This window comes from Sceloporus undulatus, chromosome 4, assembly GCF_019175285.1.
Source record: "Sceloporus undulatus isolate JIND9_A2432 ecotype Alabama chromosome 4, SceUnd_v1.1, whole genome shotgun sequence".
Lineage (NCBI taxonomy): Eukaryota > Metazoa > Chordata > Lepidosauria > Squamata > Phrynosomatidae > Sceloporus > Sceloporus undulatus.
This window is the reverse complement of record NC_056525.1, coordinates 776514-790106: the sequence shown is the minus strand read 5'-3', so window position 1 is coordinate 790106 and position 13593 is coordinate 776514. Positions and strand designations below refer to the sequence as shown.

Below are 13593 nucleotides of genomic sequence, written 5' to 3'. Positions count from 1 at the left end.
TTTTTTAATTTCTAAGCTGCTTAGTGTCCCAATTTTGATGATGATGTTGATGATGATGATGATGATGATACCTCTCTAGGCATTTGCCAAATGACTCTCACTGTCAAGAAGCACCGAGCCCTAGAGCTGGAAGAGACCCCCAAGGGCCATCCAGTCCAATCTCCTTCTGTACTGCAAGCTGTTTTTATACAGACGCTGGATGGTCATGCGTCCCAAGGGGTGCTTTGATTGAGAGTTCCTGCACGGCAGAAAGGAGTTGGGCTGGATGGCCCTTTGGGGGCTATTTTCCAACTCCGGGCTTCTAGGAGGGGCCTCGCTTTATGCTCCTCTAGTGCCAGAGATAGCCTGCCCCTGTCTGCCGGTTGCCCCCTGCTCCTGCTGCTGGGCTTAATGCCACTGGGGCTAGTGGTCAGCCATTGGGGTCAACGGTGCTGGACTGGAGGATGTGAGCACCTTATAGTTTGGAGTCCCCAAATTTCATCTCTCCTATCTGGAAGTAGCAAGTTTTGGAAAGATTAATGAACATTCAGGAACACTAGGTCAGGTTCCCAGGAGAAAAGGAACATCTCCCGAGGCATGCGCACATCCAGGCAATGGGAAGTGTCCCATAGAGTCATAAAATGATAGAGTTGGAAGAGACTCAAGGGCCCTGATCCAGTCCAACCCCTTTCTGCCATGCAGGAACTCTCAGTTACAACATGCCCAACAGAAGGCCACCAAGGAAAGAGACTCCACCAAAATTTCCAAAGAAGGAGTGTCTTCAGTAGTTTTTTGTGGGGTTTTGGGGGGCTCTGTGTCCATGTTCCAGAAAAGTTTCTTCCTGACGTTTCGCCAGCATCTGCAGAGAATGCTTTGCCTGGAAAAAGTTGGGTGTATATATACTGTGTGAGCCTCCAAAGGAGTGTCTTCCACTGGCAAAAAGCCCTTGCTGTCAGAAAGTTCCTCCTAATCTCTTTTCCTGCAGTCTGCATCCATTGTTCCAAATCCTAGTCTCTGGAGCAGCAGAAAACAAGCTTGCTCCATCTTTAATATGACACCTCTCCAAATGCTTAAACAGGGCTATCATATCTGCATTTCCTCTTGCAACTGGAGACAAAGGATCTCCTTGCATCCAAAAGAATAAGACAACTTCTCTGTTTAGCTGCTGTTGTCTCCATCTATTTCAGGGATATCCTGATCTAATCACTTTTTGTTACAGGCTAAAATCAAACAAAGCCACCAACCAGCCAGGATCCCATTGTCGATTTCTGGGGAAAGACATCCAGCTTTTCTGACCTGACCAGAAGCCCTTTGCTTGGGGCTAGTTTTTAGGTACAAACATGGTTCTCACCTCTGCACTCTGTGCATGTTCTGGTCATCCTCAGACCTCCCAGTCTGAGCCACTCCAGCTTTCCATGGTCTGCTCATCAAACAGGCAGTTATAACCAGACTGCAAACCCCTAAGAAGTCAGATATCCCATTCCATCTTGGTTAGCTCTGCATGCTGAGTCTGAATTGCTATCTTCATTCAGCATTTTTTGTATAAGAACTTCTTAGAGGAAAAGGTAAAGGTATTCCCTGTTGACAAGGTGGTCAAGCAGTGTCTGACCATAGGGGTAGTGGTCATCTCCGTTACTAAGCCAAAGAGCCAGCATTGCCTCAGGACTGCTCCGGTGGCCATGTGTCCAACATAGCTGCACCAAACATTTGACCTTCCCACTGAGAAGTGGCTCTTAATCTATCTCCTTGCGTTTTTTGGCATGCTTTCCAACTGCTAGGCTGGCAGAGGCTGGTTCTAGTGATGGCAGCTCACCCCATCAAGGGGCACCTGCGCCTCGGACTGCCAACCTGCCAATCTTGCCATCACCAGAGCCGGCGTCTTAACCCCTTGAGCCCCCGCATCCCCTTCTTAATTCAGCCAAAACCTGAATTCCTCCTGCATGCTTCTGCAGGAGTGCTCCTCAGTTAGTATTGGTATACACTGGGGCAAGCAGTGCAAAGGTTACCCAGTGAGCAAAAGCTAATTCCCTCAACACTTGAAGCAATGCTGATATTCGGCAGGGACACCCCCCAGCCCCCCCCATCCATTTTTGGGGTATCAAGGGGGTTTCCCTCTGATCTGGGCTCTGGGTTCTTCTGATGTTCCTTCCAAGCCAAGGAGGTGACAGTGGGGCAAAGGGGTCCTTGCAACTGTATAGCAGTGAGATTCCTTGATGGAGAGAGCTTGTTTTCTGCTGCTCCAGGGAATAGATGCAAGCGACAGGAGAATGGATGCAAGTGACAAGAAAAGAGATCCCATCTCAACATTAGGAAGCACTTCCTAAGAGCAGTTTGACAGTAGAAAACTTCGCTGCTTCGGAAGGTGGTGGAGTCTCCTTCCTTGGAGGTTTCAAAGCAAGCAGAGGCTGAATGGCCGTCTGTCAATGGGGATACATTGATTGGGAATTCCTGCATGGCAGAAGGGGGTTGGACTGGGTGGCCCTTCTTAGGGTCTCTTCCAACTCCATGATTCTACAGTTCTATGATCCTGGCCAGAGGTTGCTATGGGAAGATATTGAGAGATCAGCGTTGCTATTGCCTCTCTCAGTCTGCAGAGGTTTTGTTTGGGGCCTTTTGTCTGTGTTGTGCATGTACACATGTGCCTTGGAGAACAGACGTCACATGTTAGCATTTGCAGCAACTTCCATAATGAGACTGTAGCCTTCCCTGGCACTTTCGCTGCAGCAAAACTGGATCTTTTGTGGCACAAGCCTCCCAAGCTGGGCTCCTGGGCACACAAACCTCTGCCAGGAACAGAGCCACCTCTTAAGTCTTCCAAAGTGGCGCACGCTGAGGTCCTTGTCGTTGCCAGGTGTTTTTTCTCCCTGCTTTACTCCATTCTTTCCCAGTCTAATAACATCATTCACTGGATGCAGTCTCCTGAGCTCCGGAGGGCAAGGAATTCATCAAGCAAATGAAGGAGCGCAAGGGAGCTGCAACTGGCCACCAGGAAAACTCGCCACCCAGATGAGTGCAATACCTTTAAATATTTTGTGTGGTTGTTTTAAATTAGTGTTATACATATTTTGTGTTACAAATGCATATACATAGAAGACAGACACACACACACACACAAACACCCCTAGACAAAGCATACAAACATACCACTATAAATAAATATCTCCTAATACAACAGATTTGTAGGAACTTCCTGAGTGTTGAGGAATCAGCTTATTAGTGCAATACTTTTATTCATCCAACCACAATGTCACCCAAAAAATGTGCAAGGTTTCATGATCTCTAGATCCCTTTACCATTGGAGAAGATGCTTGTGTTGGAAAAAGTAGGCCAGTGGTTTGAGCGTTGAACTATGACTCTGAGGACTAGGATTTGACTCCCTGCTCAGCCATAGAAATCCACTGAGGGACCTTGGGAAGTCACACTCCCTCAGCCCCCCAAAACCCCATGACTGGCTTGCCTTAGTTCGCCATAAGCTGGAAATGAATCATAGAATCATAGAGTTAGAAGAGACCCCAAGGGCTATCCAGTCCAAACCTTTTCTGCCATGCAATAACTCTCCATCAAAGCATCACAATGCCCACGCCTCTTTTTAAAGGCCTCCAAGGAGGGAGACTCCACTACACTCGAGGAAGGAGTTTGTTCCACTGTCAAACAGCCCTTACCTCAAGAAGTTCCTCCTAATGTTGAGGTGGAATCTCTTTTTCCTGGAGCTTGCATCCTTGCTCCATTGGGTCCTAGTCTCTTGGAGCAGCGCAAAAACAGGTTTGCTCCCTTCTCAAGATGACATCCCTCAAATACTTAAACAGGGTATCATACATCCTAACCGTTTTTTTCCAGGCTAAACTCCCCAGCTCCCTAACTCATAGGGCTCAGGTTTCAGACCCTTCACCATTTGGTCTCCCTCCTTTGACACAGGGCTCCAGTTTCAATGTCCTTTTTGAATTGGCCCCAGAACTGGACACAATTATTCCAGTGGGGCCTGACCAGAGCAGAAGAGAGTGGCACATTTCTCTCTGATCTAGAAACTATACTTGTATTGATGCAGCCTAAAATCGCATGGCCTGTAGTGCCGCATCGCACTTTGACTCATGTTCAGCTGGTGGTCTACTTGGACCCCAGATCCCTTTCATACGTAGAAGTCTCATTAAGCTGTCCCTTCTCCCATCCTATATCTAGCATTTCAAAATTACTTTGAAGGCACGCAACAAGAAGAAGCACAACAGGCGCAGTGTGGATGCTGAAGTCGCGGGGTCTGGAAGGGGTCACAGGACTGTGAGATGGGAATGGGAAAGAAGGGGGTCCCCTGCATTGGCTCTGGCCCCAGAGGGACTCGGGTTTCCTAAAGGTCCCTTCAGGTCGGGTGTGACCTTGGGAATAAAAAAACCCAACCTTTTGAAAATGCAAAGTCCATCTGTAATGTTGAAGGAGTACTGTTCAACATCTATCAATGACTTGGAGGAAAAAATTGGGGGAATACTTATCAAATTTGCAGATGAACCAAATTAGGGAATAGCTAATACCCCGAGGACAGGATCAAATTCAAAATGACCTGAATAGACTGAGAAAGCTGGCCAAAGCTAACAAAATGAAATTCACACAGAGAAATGTAAGGTATTGCACTTAGGGCGGAAAAATAAATGCACAGATATAGGATTATGGGGGGCACCGGGCTGAATGAAACTACTGAAAAGGGATCTAGGAGTCAAGTAGACCACAAGTGAACATGAGTAACAGTGGATGCGGCAGCTAAAAGCCAATGCATTTTAGGCGCATCAATAGAAGATAGTTTCTAGATCAAGAGAATAATAGTGCCACTTATTCTGCTTGGTCAGGCCCCACCTGGAATAATATTGTGTCCATTCGGGCCCCCAATTCAAAAAGGACATTGAGAACGGGAGCGTGTCCAAAGGAGGGCACAAAAATGTGAAGGGCGGAACCATGCCCTGAGGAACGACTAGGGAGCTGGGGAGGTTAGCCTGGAGAAAGAAGTTAAGAGGTGATAGATAGCCCTGTTTAATATTGAAAGGGATTCATATGAAGGAGGGAGCCAGCTATCAGATGAGTGTGGAACTGGGGGTTCTTCCACACTGGGCGATTCGAATTCCGCGTTATTTCAACACAAACCATCATACCAGCATTCGAATTGGCCCAATCCGCACTCATGTGACATGCCGCGAGCTGCCGAACTGAATGCGTACTGGCTCCTCTTGTTGGGAATATTGGTTCTTCCTTGAGAAGTGTCAGAAACTCAGGAAGGAGAAGCAGATTAGTTTAGTCTTGCTAGCAGAGTCCCCACGCAAAAGAGTGAGCAAGCGGAAAAATATTTAAACTAGCTCCAACCTTTCTCGCCAGCCCCCAATGTCCCCATAAAAGAACACAGTCACTTGTTTAAAATGAAAAAAAGAAAATAAGTTTTACTTACAATCATGTGTACAAACCAGTAAACAGGTACAGCTGCATGTTGCAGGAAAATTCAGGTAGAAAAAACAGTCTCCATGCAGCTCAAAGAAAGTTAGTTCTCTCAGCATGCATACCAGCTCCACTTGGGAGAGGCTGCGCAGTCGGGCCAACCTAGTAAGGTAATGGCGATGGGTCTTCTTCACCCAAGAACAAAAGAAAGGTATAAAGTGTCCTCAGGGTAACAGGAATGAATAGTGGAAGTGAGGAGGGGTTGTTAGTAAGCAATAAAACTACCATTGAACATGCATGTCCTAGAAAGATCTTGGTCCTAAAACCGCATAGAGTATAGTACTAGAAAGGCGTAGCATGCGAAGTTTTGCTATATCCCAACACCTCTTTTTGGAGCGTGTTGGCCCATGCGCTGATAAGGGTGGCAATAGCCTATTGGGGGCGCTGTTTCGATCTCAGTGCGAAGGGGTCTGGTGTGACTACCCAGTCCTGAATTCCCATCGCAAGACACCCAGATTCCAATTTTAACTTCCGGTGGGGTACTTTCCCTTGCCGGGTCCAGGAAGCGGGGGGGGGCGGTTTCAGCGGCCTCCTCCGCCTCTCCTCCCGGCTTGAAGAGGCATCCCTGGCTGCTCCCAGGCAGGGAAGATGCGTGGGGCGGCTGATCGTGGTTCCAGCAGCCTCCTCCTCCTCCTCCTGGCTTTGAGAGGCATCCCTGGCGGCATCCCAGGGCAGGTGAAGAGGCGCGGGGGCAACGGGAATCGCGGATTGTCCCGCAGCCTCCCTCCTCCTGCTCCTCCCGCTTTGGGAGCCAGCCTAGGCTTCAATCCCAGGCAAGGGAAGAGGCGCGGGGGCCGCTGGAATCGCTTTTACCAGCAGCCTCCTCCTCCTCCCGAACGGCTTGGGAGCCAGCCTAGGCTGCCTCTCAAGCGGGAGGAGGAGGAGGAGGCCTTTGGAACGGTGGGCGAGCGCCGCGATTGTAGCGGCCCCGCGCCTGTTCCCTGCTGGGGATGCAAGCCCGGGCCTGGATCCCCAAGCAGGGATTAGTAGGAGGAACTCTTAATCAATCATCCCCCATTGGACTTAGATGGCCATCCATCCTCTTTGACAGCCCGCTGGATTCTCCCTCCCCCCCCCCGATACAACTCACACACTCACACACACACCCAACACACGTAGAACCGGGTCATTGCTCTTTGTTTCAATGGAAGTTCCTGGGGGTAACATTAAAACCCAGCAGAATTTCGAGAGGAAACGTAATGGTCACGTTGTATCGCCTTGTTTAAGGTTCTAAGCTGGCTCTCCCTCTGTTTTAACCCGGGCTGTCCAGACGTGACCTCCCTTCCCCCCGAAAACAAAAAAAACAAAAAAAAAAAAACAAAAAAAAAAAAAAAAAAAAAACAAAACAAAAAAAAAAGAAAAAAAAAAAAAACGAAAAAAAAAAAACAAAAACACAAAAAAAAGGGGAGGGGGGGGGGGTGGGGGGGGGGGAAGGGGCCCACCCCCCAAACCAACAAAACACACGTTTAAGGTTGCACCCATGCAGGGCACCACTTGAGCATGTGCGAGGCGGCCGATGTGATCGCCCAATCCCATGTTGAGCACCGGTGTGACAAAACATTTCTGCAACTGAATGCACTTCGCGCGAATGCAGAGTGGCCAATTTTGAATCCTGGCCAATGCTGAAGGACTCCCAGGTAATGACAGTACGTTGGCGAATAACGCGATTCGAATCCCCAGTGCAGAAGACCCCCAGTGTCAACACTCATCCTGATAAGGGCTTTAAAACACAAACAATGGATGCAACTACAGGAAAAGAGATTCGCAGCTCAACTTAGGAGGAACTTCCTGAGAGTCAGGCTAATCGACAGTGGAACAAACTCCTTCCTCGGAGTGTAATGGATCTCCCCTCTTGGAGTTTCTTTAAGAGGGGCTGGATGGCCCATCTGGCTGGGGATCCTTGATTGTGATTTCCTGCTGGCAGAAGAAAGGGAGTTGGAAATGGAATCAGGGGCCTTGCGGTTCTTCTTCCAACTCTAATTCTATGATGTTTTATCATCACAGCTAATACTCTTATAGTGCTACTATTCCACTTTGACGGCTCTAGCCTGCCTCCTGTTGCATTCTGGATTTGGGCAGTTTTTAAGGAGGGGTATTTAGAGTTCTCAGGTATTCTAAATACCCCTCCTTAAAAGCGTAAATCACAGAATGCAACAGGAGGCAGCTAGAGCGTCAAAGTGGAATAGTAGCACGATAAGAGTATGTGTGAAACATCTATGAATTCTATGGAATGAGGCAAGTGAAGCCCCCCAGCAATTTGGGCAGTTTGGCCTGGCTTTTTAGATTGTCTGTGGTAAAAGAAACGCAGTTGGCCCTCCCCTTATCAGCACGGATTGTTTTATTTAAAATTCTATCCACGGAATCAAGCATGCCATGGCTTGAAAATGGTTTTTTTTAAGTATACAGTTCCATGTATCAAACCTTGATTTTTTTCCCATGTTATATAAGGGAGACCATTTTGCTCTGCCATTGTATGTAATGGGACTTGAGCATCGATGGAGTTTGGTGATCCACGAGGGGTCCTGGATCAAGCCCCAAGCAGGAAGAAGGGCCACTGTCCTTTCCAGGCCTTTGCCCGCTAAAAAGGGAGCCGTGGTTTCGGGAGGGTTTCACTCAACACTGGGTTTTCTCTCTGCAAAGACATAAACTAATCCCCGAGTTACTTGCTTCTGAGCACAATACAAGTATGGTTATTGCCTATAAAGCCCGATAGGGCTTGGGCCCAGTTACTTGAGGACCGCATCTCCCATATAAATCTGCCCCACAGTACGCAGAACATCCGGGAAATCTGTTGAGATTTCAACCTTCCAAATTGGTGTTTACATCACGATGGCCCTTTTCGGTGGCGGCCCCACAATTTTGAATGGTCTCCTCAAGGAGCGCCATTTGGTACCCCCCTGGAAACATTTTTTAAAAGGCTTCAACCCTTCCTTTTTTTGTCAAGCCTTGCCCCCGAAATGAAGCGTCCTATGCTGATGCCATTGACTGGGTGTGACTGTGTTCAGATTGGTATAATTTGGATAGTGGATTTTATCTAGTTTTTGAGAGGTTTTTAATGGGTTTTAGATGGTCTGTAAAACCGCGTTAGCTATGGAAAAGCGTATACAAATAAAATGTTTATTATGAGTATTATTATTATGATTATTACGCTCTATCCCATAAGCAAGAAGGAGACGACTAAAAGCAAGACCAGCCCAGCAGAAAGTGTTAGGATGGCAAAGTGACTGATAATTGGTAACCCTGTTAGTTTGGAAATAAATCAAGTAAAATCGAAATGGGGGCTTGGAAGAAGGGAACCCAAACAGACGGAATGGGGGTCCCCACAGAATTCTTCCTGGTTTTTTTTTGGGGGGGGGCGTCCGCCTGAGGCTCTCCCCAAGACAAGGGTCAAGCTGGCAATGCAGACCTCCAGCAGGGGCTGGGTTGCCGGGTCGCTTCTGAGTGCACACTCCTTTTCGGAGGGCCAATAATGTTACCCCAAACCCGGGGCTCAGGAAACACCCACAATGAGGAAATTGATTTAGCTCCCTAATTTAGCAAAGGGAGGGCGGGGGGACTCCAGGCAGGACCTCTAAGCCTAGGTGTAATAGAACTCCACGCCTGATCTTAGCCAAAAGGCCAAGAAGCGAAGAGAACCGACGTGAAATGCGAGCAACTGAGCGAAGAGATATGTTTTTATTAGTAGTAGCTCTATTGTAAGAAGAGGTCAGCCTTGCAGGGGACCATACATCAGGGAGGAGGGAGGGGTCGGGGGTTATGGAAATGGGAAGGAAACGGGGTTTGGTCGGATTATAATTATTATGATGAATTGTGTTAATAGACAATCCTCGGTGGGATAACAAATCCATGGATGCTCAAGTCCCATTCAATATAAATAGGCAGAGCCAACTGGTGTCCCTTTATATAAATTGGAAAATCAAGGATTGGCTTTGTGGGAGTTTATACTTCTTTGAATATTTTTTCAAGCCAGGGAGTGAATCCGTGGATAAAAATGCATGGATAAGGAGGGATGACCGTATGACCCTTTTTTTCTGTTTTCTTTGCTTCCTGTTTTAAACTAAAACAGAAAAAGAGTCATATGAACATAATTCATAACCAATATAATCCAAAACCTGTTCCCTTCCCATGTCCAAATAACCCCCCTACCTTCCCGGCCCCTGAATATACAGTGTTCCCGGCGAGGTTGACCTCTGCTTACAATAGAGCTGCACTATAAAACCATACGCGTCTCTTTCATTGCATGCATTTCAGGTACTTTCAACTCGCTTCTCGGCCTTTTGGCTAATGTTAAAAAATGTTGTAAAAGGAAATAGAACTCCCAGAATGATAAGTAACACTCAGTTGTTATTATCTGAGCCACAAGAGGAATGTCACGGTCACACAAAGCACTTACACACACAAACACACAAAGACACAAGGCTGGTGGATGCTCGTCTTTGGCGCAAGATCTCAAAGCCGAACAGTTGGCAAGCATTGCGCAGTCCAGCGGAGAAATGCTTGCCAGTTCCCTCGTTGCTAGCGCACGGTGCGACCTATGCACAACCCCAAACCCAATTTGGTGTGGGGTGATTCGACGGTTTCCAACATATTGTGGCAAGTATACTTGCCATATTGAGATGCTTCTGTTCCATCAAACATTTTTCCTGGGAAGCCTTGGGAATATGTTGTTTCCAGCTGTTGGTTTTCCTAAATTAATGATCCTGTCTTCCCGCTTCCTCTGTGATCTTATAGCTGACAACCTTTGAAAAGGGCAGACGGTTTAGCTTCTTAGCTGATTTCCATGGTAATAATGCCTCTTGATCCCTTCCTCTCCTTTGGCTTCCTTTTCACGAAATGTCATAACCACCAGATTCACATTTCCGTAATGTGTGCTTTCACCCCAATTTCAGGTGATTGGATGGCTGTCAGAAACTTGGCTTTCCAAAGGTAATTGGCCGCCGCAGATCATGTCCTGTGAAATTGTGTACACCAGTTTGTCCAAGGAGGACATTCATAAAACGGACAAACAATTGCTCCGTGCTTCGTCAAGGAGGCTTGTTCCCACAAGGGTCACTTCGCGGATTTGAAATGGGACAAAATGGTACAAGCCATATGCCAGGCCTGAGGAACGCTGCCATTATGGGGCGGAAGCAGACAGTCTTTAAAAGGGGGCAAAAAAAAAAAAAAAAAAAAAAAAAAAAAAAAAAAAAAAAAAAAAAAAAAAAAAAAAAAGATGGGTTTTCTCCCCAAACAGTTGGGAGACCCCACTGTCCACACGTGAGCTCCAAAGTTGGGCTGACACCATGGCCGTCCCGCAGGCAACTGCGCCACTCGTTAGTTTTGTTCCTGCCGCCCCAGCATAACGTGTGCGCCATCGCGCAACACACTGCCCTGGACCAACAATTTACCTCCCACCCAGCGGCCAATCCCAGTGGACGCCCCATTGACCAGCCCACATAATTCATCCAAAGTATAGGGCTGGGAAGAGACTCCAAGAAGGGCCACCCAGTCCAACCCCATTCGGCCATGCAGGAACTCTCCATAAAGCATCCCATTGACAGTGGCCAGCCAGCTTTTGTCTTTAAAGCATCTGAGGAAGGATTGTGTTCCTTACTGTCAGGAGGTCCTCCTAATGTTGAGCTGCATCCCTTTTCCCGGAGCTTGCATCCATTGCTTCATTGGGTTCCTATGAGGAAGACTCCAGAAGTTTGGGGCTGGTTAGCCTGGGAAGAGAAGGTTAAGAGGTGATAGGAGAGCCCGTTTTAAGGATTTGAAGGGATGTCATATTCCGGAGGGAGCAACTTGTTTTCTGATGCTCCAGAGACTAGGACCCAAACAATAAGCTGCACGAAGGAGATGCACCCTGAACATAGCAGGGCGGGATGGCCATCTGTCTAAGAGGCCTTTGATTGTGAGTTCCTGCATGGAAGGAGAAAAGGGTCGGAATGGGTGGCCTCCTGGGGGTCTCGTCCAATTTAATATTCTATGAATGCATTTCTCGTTCCGCCCTTTTTTGAGAGATGCCCTTTTACAGCATTTCACAACTGACACAGACGATTTAGCGTTTTCCTTGTCCTTAAGTCGAAGCGCCTTGTGCTGCAGCTGCTTCCATTTCTTTTCATTCTTCACTATCTTTCCTTTAAGTCCTTATTCTTTGCAAAATGCATACCATACGAATCCCAAATCCGGGCTCCTGCCACCAAACAGCAAAGTTTCTTAAAAGTTGTCAAAGCCAAAGACCTCTGCTTTCCTCCTCACAATATCCCTCGCCAACAAGAGCTGAAGACAGGGAGAACGGCCAATTTCACCCTCTTTTTAAAAACCGGATGCTTCAGCGAAAAAACTGAATGGGCTATCATTGAGAGTCCAAATCCTTCACATGCAGTCAGCCCTCCGCCCCACGGGTTTTTTATCCAGCATCTAGGGTTTTGGAAAGTCTTAGAAATATATACCTTCCAGAAGGCAGCCTTTTGCTTTTGCCATTTCTAGTATGGATGCCATTTTACTGTCCATTCATTGTGGATGATGATACTTGAAGTTTCCAAGGGGCTCCGGAACCAAACGCCAAGGTACCCACTGTATATTTAACAAGAAGGAAATGGTTCCATGTGTTTCAGCCAAACTTTTATTCACAGCAAAATGTAGGCACATGAGAAAGGAGGCAGCCTTGACAAATTTTGGTTCCTGTTGTTTTTGGGACTCCAACTCCCGAAGCCCAGCCACCTTGGCCAACTGCCAGGAATTCTGGGGGCTGAATCCCTATAAACCTTAACCATAAAGCCTGTTATGGAGCTGCTCCTGGATAAGGTTAAGAGGTGAAAGGAAGCACTGTTTTAAGGATCGATTGTGAGTTCCCTGCACAGGGCAGAAGAAGGGGACCGGACTGAGGTGCCCTGTGGGTATCCCCAATTTTACGTGTTTTCTAGGAGGCTTTAAAGGGCAAGGTGTAAATGCTGCAGCTGTCAAGACACTGAATGGATGCGGATGGTGGCAAGGCTTCCCTTGTATCATTTGCCTTCCACATTGTGGCCTTTGCCTTTTTATTAGTATTATTAACCTTTATTTATGAAAGCGCTGTAAATTTACACAGCGCTGTACATATAATCTTTTTATTAGACGGTTTCCCTGCCCTCACGTACAATCTAAAAGACAAACAAAGGAGAAGGGAGTGGTGGCGGAAGGGGAGGTCCAGGTTCCTCTCCCTCGAGGCCTGGATCAGGGAGATGACTGGAGGGAGGGGGCTTCATAATGGATGGTGAATCATTAGCCAGGGAAAATACAACTCACAAGTAGGATTAATACATAGACATACATGGAAACAGTAAATGGATCGATAAACAGCCAACAACAGAACAGCAGATAGTAACGACAAATATGCGATGCCTGGGAGGCTTCGCTGAATAGGAATGGTTTTCAGACCGTTTTGAAGCTGGTTAAAGAGTGATGGCTCTTGCTTGTGGAGGAAGAAGGTTCCAGGAGTGAGGGGCAGCAAGTGAAAAGGAGCGAACCGGGATGGGGCAGAGGAAATCCTGGGCTGAGACAGCAGACCTTGAACGACAGAACGGAGGGCCCTGGTGGGAAGGTGAGGAGAAAGAAGGTCCCTGATAAGTAAGGAGGGGCCAGTCCATGGAGGCTTTGAATGTCCCGACAGCAGGAGCTTATACTGAATGCGGAAGGAGAGGGACCAGTGAAGGATGCCAACACAGGAGAGATTGTGGTCAGAGCGGTGGGTGGGAAGTGATAATGCGTGCCCTGAATGCCTGGACAGAGATTAAAGGACGGAGGGTGAGAAAAGGAAGGCCCATCCAGGAGGACATTAAAGTAATCCAGTCGTGAGATCACTAGGGGCATGGACCAGGATCGTGGCAGAAGAGGCAGAGAGATATGGTCGGATTTTGGCAATTTGTACAAAAGGAATCTACAAGCCTTGGACTGTGGTCTGGATCGGAGGGATAACACGACATAGAGGGTCAAAGATAAAGCCAAAGACTGCGTGGCTTGCTGGACTGTGGTTGAATGGAAATGTTTGTCCACAGAACAGAAAAGAGTGTTGAAGGTTGGGCTTAGGAGGAAAGACAAGAAGCTCAGTCTTGACATTTTGACTTCAAACGCCGATGGGCGCATCCCCACTGTGAGAACAGCTGGAAGGAGATGAGACTTGCTGTT

At 47.5% G+C, this 13593-nt stretch overlaps 1 protein-coding gene across 1 annotated transcript in view; it reads left to right on the top strand.

Annotated features, from left to right (window-relative positions):
* Window positions 1-13593, top strand: part of MMP9 (matrix metallopeptidase 9) — a 41209-nt gene that overhangs the window by 19359 nt on the left and 8257 nt on the right. The gene's annotated exons all lie outside the window — the stretch shown is intronic.